The following is a 7,520-nucleotide window of genomic DNA, read 5'->3' as shown; positions in this document are numbered from 1 at the left end:
TGTCCAGTGCAATCTTACATAGTTACACAGGGGTACTGCAGCACTTAAAAGCTCGTCCCCTTTCCACAGGATAGGTAAGTGTCTGATCCCAGGGGGTCTGACTGCTGGGATCCCCAGTGATTTCCATAAAGGAGCTCCTGACTCTTACCCCTTCATGAATAAAAAGACAAGAGTCTATCAAGTTTAACCAATATCCATACTGTGTTTAGACAGCGATCAGAGAGAAGCTATTCCTTCCAGGGTTTGTTGGTCTGACCCCCTTTAATCTAATCTATATGGACACTGTTATTGCTGAGACCTTCAGTGACCTTCTAATCTCTACACAATCTAGTATTGTTTCCAGCAGCGCCTGCATGCACTTTTATGCAATATTTATTTACAATGGCCACTAAGTAATGCTTTATTCTTGCTGTGGTGAAGCTGCAGTGAAACTGAACACTTGCTGGAGGGATCCCCCACAATTTAATCCTGATTTCTGGGTTCCCAACAGTCAGAGTTCCTGTGGTCCAATTTTGAATTGACCAGAGCATTAAAAAACCCTTTTTAAAGGTCTATTCACATGTACAGTATCCTGTGTGTGTGTGTGTGTATGTGTACATATATATATATACTGTATGTATGTATATATATATATATATATATATATATATATATATATATATATATATATATGCAGGATTTGAAGCTGCAGATTGTAATGTAAACCAAATGATCGAACACAGCTTCAGATCTCCCGCATCAAATCCTGCACGTCAAATATGCATAGGATACTTTACGTGTGAATAGACATTAAAGGGGTACTCCGGTGGAAAAATGTTTTTAAATCAACTGGTGACCACAGTGCTCTCTGCTGACACCTCCATCCATGTCAGGGACTGTCCAGTGCCGAATAGGTTTGCTATGGGGATTTGCTCCTACTCTGGACAGTTCCTAAAATGGACAGAGGTGTCGGCAGAGAACGGGAAGGAAATTCAAAAAGCAAAGAACTTCCAGTACTGATCAGATGCTGTATACTACAGAGGAAGGATTAAGATTTTTAAATAGAAGTAATTTACAAATCTGGCACCAGTTGATTTTAAAAAAAAATTATATTTTCCAGCGGAGTACCCGCCCACACGGGAGGATCCACAGCGTATTTTAAGCTGTGAATCCGCTGACGATGGACCCCAACAGTGTGCCTCAGAAGTGCCTGCTCGGAGCAGCTATGAGCAGATACACTGATGTGTGAGTCGCCGCACGCATGTGCAGTATACTCGGTCAAATGCAGCTGCTCTCGCCCTAGCTCAGGGAGCAGGGGGAGCGTCCGCGATGTGTGTGAGCGACTTACATATCGCAGCAGTGTGTCTGTTCGTAGCAGCGGATTGCCACTTCGAGCAGGCACATCTGGAGGCACACTTTAGGGGTCCATCATCAGTGGATCCGCAGTGTAAAGTTCGTGTGAACGAGCACTAAGGGTACATTTGCACGTAAGGTATCTGCTGCAGATTTTATGCTGTGTTCAATTGTTTTATATCAACAGCAACAATACTACAGCATATTCAGTATGTGTAAATGTATCCTTAACATGTATTTCACCTTGTGGGATCGCTATAAACGTTTCGTGTGTGCAGTGATTGACTTGTTCCCTTTGGTCACTGTCTTGATTCTTCACTTCTGCCATTGGCAGCAGAAAGGTGAAACTTTGTGAGAGTTGAACTTTACTAATGTGAGAAAGTAGGCCTCTGCTGCCACACCCTGCCAGCGCCTCAGGTCCTTCTGGAACATTTCTACATGAAAGTTATCAGTACCACTCCTGTTCTGAGGACGGATACCATACCACGCTGCTGGCATTACGTATTCCAAGATGAGATGTTCAGACAGGATAGCAGCCTTGGGAGTTCCTGCATGGGCTTGTTGGTTTGGGATTATATAATACAGGTCCTGGTTGTTTTTCCTCTCAGGATTTTCTTCCCATAGAGCAGATTCTGTTAGTATTTCTAATGTGAATAATCTGTAAGGAGAGACCTATGGACACAAGTGGTAGGTGAGCATTTCCAATGAAGAGGAAAAAACTAAGACATTTTTTACATGTTATTCAGCCATAACCAATTACAGTATTCTGCAATAGACAATGAATGGGGTTGTGGTTAAAGGGGTACGATGTCTAATCACGGAGTCCCGCTGCTGGAGACCCCCACAATCTGTCACGCCTCCTCCCATAGACTTGCATTGAGGTGGCGTGACCGTAACGTCACGAGCATCCGGCGCTTCACCATATGCTCTAAACGAACACCGGATGCAGCAGGACCCCCGCAATCAGACATCTTATCCCCTATGCTTTGGATAGGGCATAAGATGTCCAGTGGTGGAGTACCCCTTTAAGTATAAGCACTGGTACTATTCACATTGGAGATTTCAGAGTCCCATTTTTGGGGGAAACTGCCATTGCAGTTTTTTGAGCCAAAGTCAGAAGTTGATCCAACAGAAAGTAGAAGTACAAGATCTTCCTTTAATATTTCCCATTCATTTTGAATACACCTCTGTGGATATGTTCACACTGAGTTTTTTTTTTGGTGGGTTTTTTCCATTACAGAATTTCTGCAGCAGAAAATCTACAGCAGATTTTGTTGACTTCAATAGGGTCTGCTGCAGAAAATCTTCCATAGCTAGACCCACAGCGGAAAACTCACAGAAGATCCACCCATGTGTGAATGCACCCCAGGGGAGGATCTGTTTATTGAGCCAAAAGTTTCACGCAAGTGTGACTGAGCCCCCAAAGCATTATATATGGTGCCTAGGTTTCATTAGGTGAATGCTTGGATGTACTGACTATACAGTCCTCTAGTGCAGCCAGTATATATTCCTCTGAAAGACAGACTTGTGCTGGCTAGGATCGTACTTTTATAGTAAGTGATATAACACTATTAGAGCCGTGGATTCTATTAGGATGAGGCGGCGGAGCATTAATTGACTTCTAAACAAGCGTAATTGGTTCTTAACTCTGTTTTACAACACGGACCATTGAGCTGAGAAATCATTGTGGATTAGTATTACATATTTAACTGTGATAAACTGTAAGTTGCACACAGCGCCGCTGCCACCCAGCTACCCATCACATTTATGGGCAAAGTCTTGTAAACCAATACATGCTGTGCTGCACGATAGATAGTTTACAGAAGAGGAGAAGTACATAAGGAAGAGGTACAGAAATTAAAACAAGGTCTTCTAGTGCAAGTGTATACCTACCACTGAGGTGCCTAAGGGCCCTTTTAGAGAGATAGACCTGTGCCCAGTAGTGTGATACCTAGGGATTAAACGGGTGGGCACATATGTGGTCCTGCTTACCGGAGATGGTTATGCAAAACAAGCGCAACTTGGGACAGATTATGACGTAAATGGCTGCAGCCTTCCCACTGGAACGTAATATGTAAGAAACTTCCTCCCAGTGTAGTGGGATAATCAGGCACTGCACACTTTAAAGGGGGCCCCCTCCCATAGGCTTGCATTGGGGATGTTGGCCTGACGTCATGAGGGGGCGTGGCTGACCCCCACAGCCCGCACACAGTGTTCGGAACTAAATGTTCCAAACGCTGGCCAGTGAAGTACCCCTTTAGGTAGGTGGACAAATAAATCCTTTTGTCCACCTACCTGAAGTGTGCAGCACCTGATTATCCCACTACACTAGGAGGATGTTTCTGAAATATCGACATATAGTAGATTAGCATTTAAGAAGCCTGATACACTGCTTAAGTTAGCTGTTCCTTTCTATCATTGTTGGTGAAGGTCCTAGGAGACCACAGTCTGACAAGGCTATTCTGGAATACTGAAACAAAGCCCTTAACCTGGAAGGGCCCACATCCGAGCTGCAGGACCTCAGAGGTAGGCAAGGATATCCATAGAGCCATAGAGGCTAGATGAGCAAGGAGAGTGGACAAGACCTAGGCAAGAATGGAGAGGGGCAGTCTCCATAGGATGTGTGATGTACTGCCTGGAACAAACTAGGGAAGCTGTAGATCTTCCAGAAAGCTAAAAATTGCCTAGGAAATGGCCAAGAGGGATGTGGAGCATGGGCAACCATCTCTAAGGAAGACGGAGATGTGGACAACCTCACCAGGAGGATAGTCCCAAACATAAAAACCCTCTCAGATATATTATCCAGGAAGGAACGGCTGCCTTAAGGAGTATGCAAGGGAGAACCAAAAGAGCACACAAGAAATGCTGAAGAGTAGCCATAAGGGTCACAGGAGGGGGAAATCCTCACAGAAAGAAAAAAAAATCTGATGGAACAAAGTGCTTGGATTGGGCTGGGAGGCAGAAGTGCCAGTTGCAATGTTGGAGAGTCCATAGAGAGCCCTTGAGCCGTATCCTGCTGCTGCTTCCTGGCTGCAAGGCGGCCAAACAAGAGGAAGAATTTATAGAATGTTGGCATGAAGAGGCAACCTGGGCAAACCTGAGTGCTTACCCCCACAGACCTCGAGCTGGTGGAGTAATACTCACCCTTCCAACGTCTTTGGGTGCATTACAACCTGGCACTCATAGTGGGGTTCTGTCACTTCAGACTGGGGTAGCCGTTAAAGGGGGACAGGTGACCAGCAGAGGGATAAAAAGCATGTCCGCTGCATGGTTTCCTATTCCTAGTAGGGAGAAAATTAATCTGGTATGGCAGCCCAAGCTGATACCCCCCTCCCTCCGAATAAGGTGAGAGGATAAACCTCCATTTTCACCTGAAAGGAAAAAAAGGGATCCGGTTGTGTAAGTTTTTGTATGTTTCTGTTTTTCCATGTATTTTTTTTTTTAGCTGTGCACAAAACTGCTGCAGTCTTGTGTCCTTTTTAAAAACCACATTTCTCTATCGGCTCCATTGGGGGACACAGACCGTGGGTGTATGCTGCTGTCTCTAGGAGGTATGACACTATGGTAACAAAAAAAAAAAAAGGGTTGGCTCCTCCCAGCAGGATATACCCGCCTCTAGTCCCTGAGCTAATCAGTTTAAGCTTAGTGTCTGAAGGAGGTGGACATGGTCTGGATTTCTCCAGACCAGGTCTCCTATTACTTTTTCTGTTACCCGCCTTCTTTCTTTCTTGCAGTCGGGTTTGGAACTGGGGTTGTCTCTCAGTTCCCTTAAGGGTCAGGTTTCGGCTCTTTCTATTCTTTTCCTGCGTCCTCTGGCTTCTAATTCTCATGTCCGGACCTTTCTTCTAGGAGTGGCGCATGCTGCCCCTCCTTATCGGTCACCTTCTCCCCCATGGGACTTGAATCTGGTCCTGGGGGTCCTCCAAGGTGAACCTTTTGAACCCCTTAGGGAGGTCTCCCTGCGCCTCCTTTCTTGGAAAGTGGCGTTTCTTGTTGCTATCACCTCCATCCGGAGAGTGTCTGAATTGGCAGCTCTCTCCTGCCGTTCTCCGTTTCTGGTGCTTCATCAGGACAAGGTTGTCTTCCGGCCAGATCCTTCCTTTTTGCCTAAGGTTGTTTCGGCCTTGTAGGGGCAGTCACTGCATTGAAGTGATTTCTGTAGCTCTGAATGGGACTTCTGCACTTGTCTTCAGGCATCTTGGCCCACTCCTTATAAGATACTGTCTCAGGTGTGAAGGTGAAGGAGGCTCCAGCTCCTTCCACAGATGTTCAGTAGGGTTCAGATCAGCCATTTTTGGGTGTTTAAGCTGTGCATTTTGGGTAATTATCCTGTTGGAGGACTTGTGATCTTTAACTAAGACCAAGCTTACTGACACTGGGCAGCACATTTCACTCCAGAATGCATTGCTATTCTTGAGCTTTTTATTGTACCCTGTACAGATTCAAGATGTGGCAGATGCAGCAAAACAGTCCCAAACATAACCAAGCCTCCTTCATGCTTCACAGTAGGTACAGTGTTTTTTTTCTTTGTATGCTTTATTTTTTGCCACGGAGTACATAGAGCTGATGTGACCTGCAGAAAAGTTTGTTTTGTCTCCTCTGCCCAAAGGACATTCTCCCAGAAGCTTTGTGGCTTGTCCTTTGGACAGATGAGGCAAAACTGTTTTGTCACATAAGATCTATCTTCACAGATGCAAAAATAATGTACTGTACTTACTGTGCAGCATTGAGGAGGCTCTGTTATGTTTTGGGGCTGCTTAGCTGCATCTGGCACTGGATGTCTTGTACCTGCACAGGGTGCAATGAAATGTGAAGAATATCAAGGCATTCTGGAGCAAACTGTGCTGCCCAGTGTCAGAAGGCTTGGTCTCAATCTCAAGTCACGGGTCCTACAACAGGATATTGACCCAAAAATGGCTAAGAGAAAAACATTGGACTATTCCAAAGTAGCTTTTGGGTCCTGATCTAAATCCTATTGAACGTCAGTGGAAGGAGCTGAATCCTGCAGTCTGGAGAAGACACCTTCACACCTGAGACAGCTGGAGCAGGATCTTATGAGGAGTGGGCCAAGATACCTGCAGTCTGGAGAAGACACCTTTACACCTGAGACAGCTGGAGCAGGATCTTATGAGGAGTGGGCCAAGATGTCTGGAGAAGACACCTTTACACCTGAGACAGCTGGAGCAGGATCTTATGAGGAGTGGGCCAAGATACCTGCAGTCTGGAGAAGACCTCTTTACACCTGAGACAGCTGGAGCAGGATCTTATGGGGAGTGGACCTAGATATCTGCAGTCTGGAGAAGACCCCTTTGTACCTGAGGCAGCTGGAGCAGGATCTTATGAGGAGTGGGCCAAGATATCTGCAGTCTGGAGAAGACACAGTTACACTTGAGACAGCTGGAGCAGGATCTTATGAGGATTGGGCCAAGATACCTGCAGTCTGGAGAAGACCCCTTTGTACCTGAGGCAGCTGGAGCAGGATCTTATGAGGAGTGGGCCAAGATATCTGCAGTCTGGAGAAGACACAGTTACACTTGAGACAGCTGGAGCAGGATCTTATGAGGAGTGGGCCAAGATGTCTGGAGAAGACACCTTTACACCCGAGACAGCTGGAGCAGGATATTATGAGGAGTGGGCCAAGATACCTGCAGTCTGGAGAAGACACCTTTACACCTGAGACAGCTGGAGCAGGATATTATGAGGAGTGGGCCAAGATACCTGCAGTCTGGAGAAGACACCTTTACACCTGAGACAGCTGGAGCAGGATATTATGAGGATTGGGCCAAGATACCTACAGTCTGGAGAAGATCCCTCTACACCTTAGACAGCTGAGGCAGGATCTTATGAGGAGTGGGCCAAGATACCTGGAGACACGTGCAGAAGTCTCATTGAGCATTACAGAAATCACTGGATTGCCTCAAAAGGTTGTGCAACAAAAAGTTATGTCTGATGTTTCATCAGTTAATTTTCAGTACAATTTTGTTTTTACATTATTATTTTTTGTCAGTTTCAGGTTATTTCAGGAAGCATTGTGGGTTTTTCTGTCTTTAATGGAAGGGTACCAACAATTTCATCCATGTCTGTATTTCATCAGCAGCACTGTGTGCTAAGTAAATATCCACATTTCTGCTTCACCTGTAAATCGTATTGCCACATACCTAAAGAATATTTCCCATAGCAGAACAAAT

General features: G+C 45.5%; 1 protein-coding gene across 1 annotated transcript in view; it reads left to right on the top strand.

Moving 5' to 3' along the window:
* Nucleotides 1–7,520, top strand: part of ASPG (asparaginase) — a 93,337-nt gene that overhangs the window by 73,423 nt on the left and 12,394 nt on the right. The window lies entirely within an intron of this gene.

This window comes from Hyla sarda, chromosome 11 (genome assembly GCF_029499605.1).
Source record: "Hyla sarda isolate aHylSar1 chromosome 11, aHylSar1.hap1, whole genome shotgun sequence".
NCBI classification, from domain to species: domain Eukaryota; kingdom Metazoa; phylum Chordata; class Amphibia; order Anura; family Hylidae; genus Hyla; species Hyla sarda.
The sequence above is the reverse complement of the archived record's forward strand: the minus strand, read 5'-3'. Positions and strand labels throughout refer to the sequence as shown.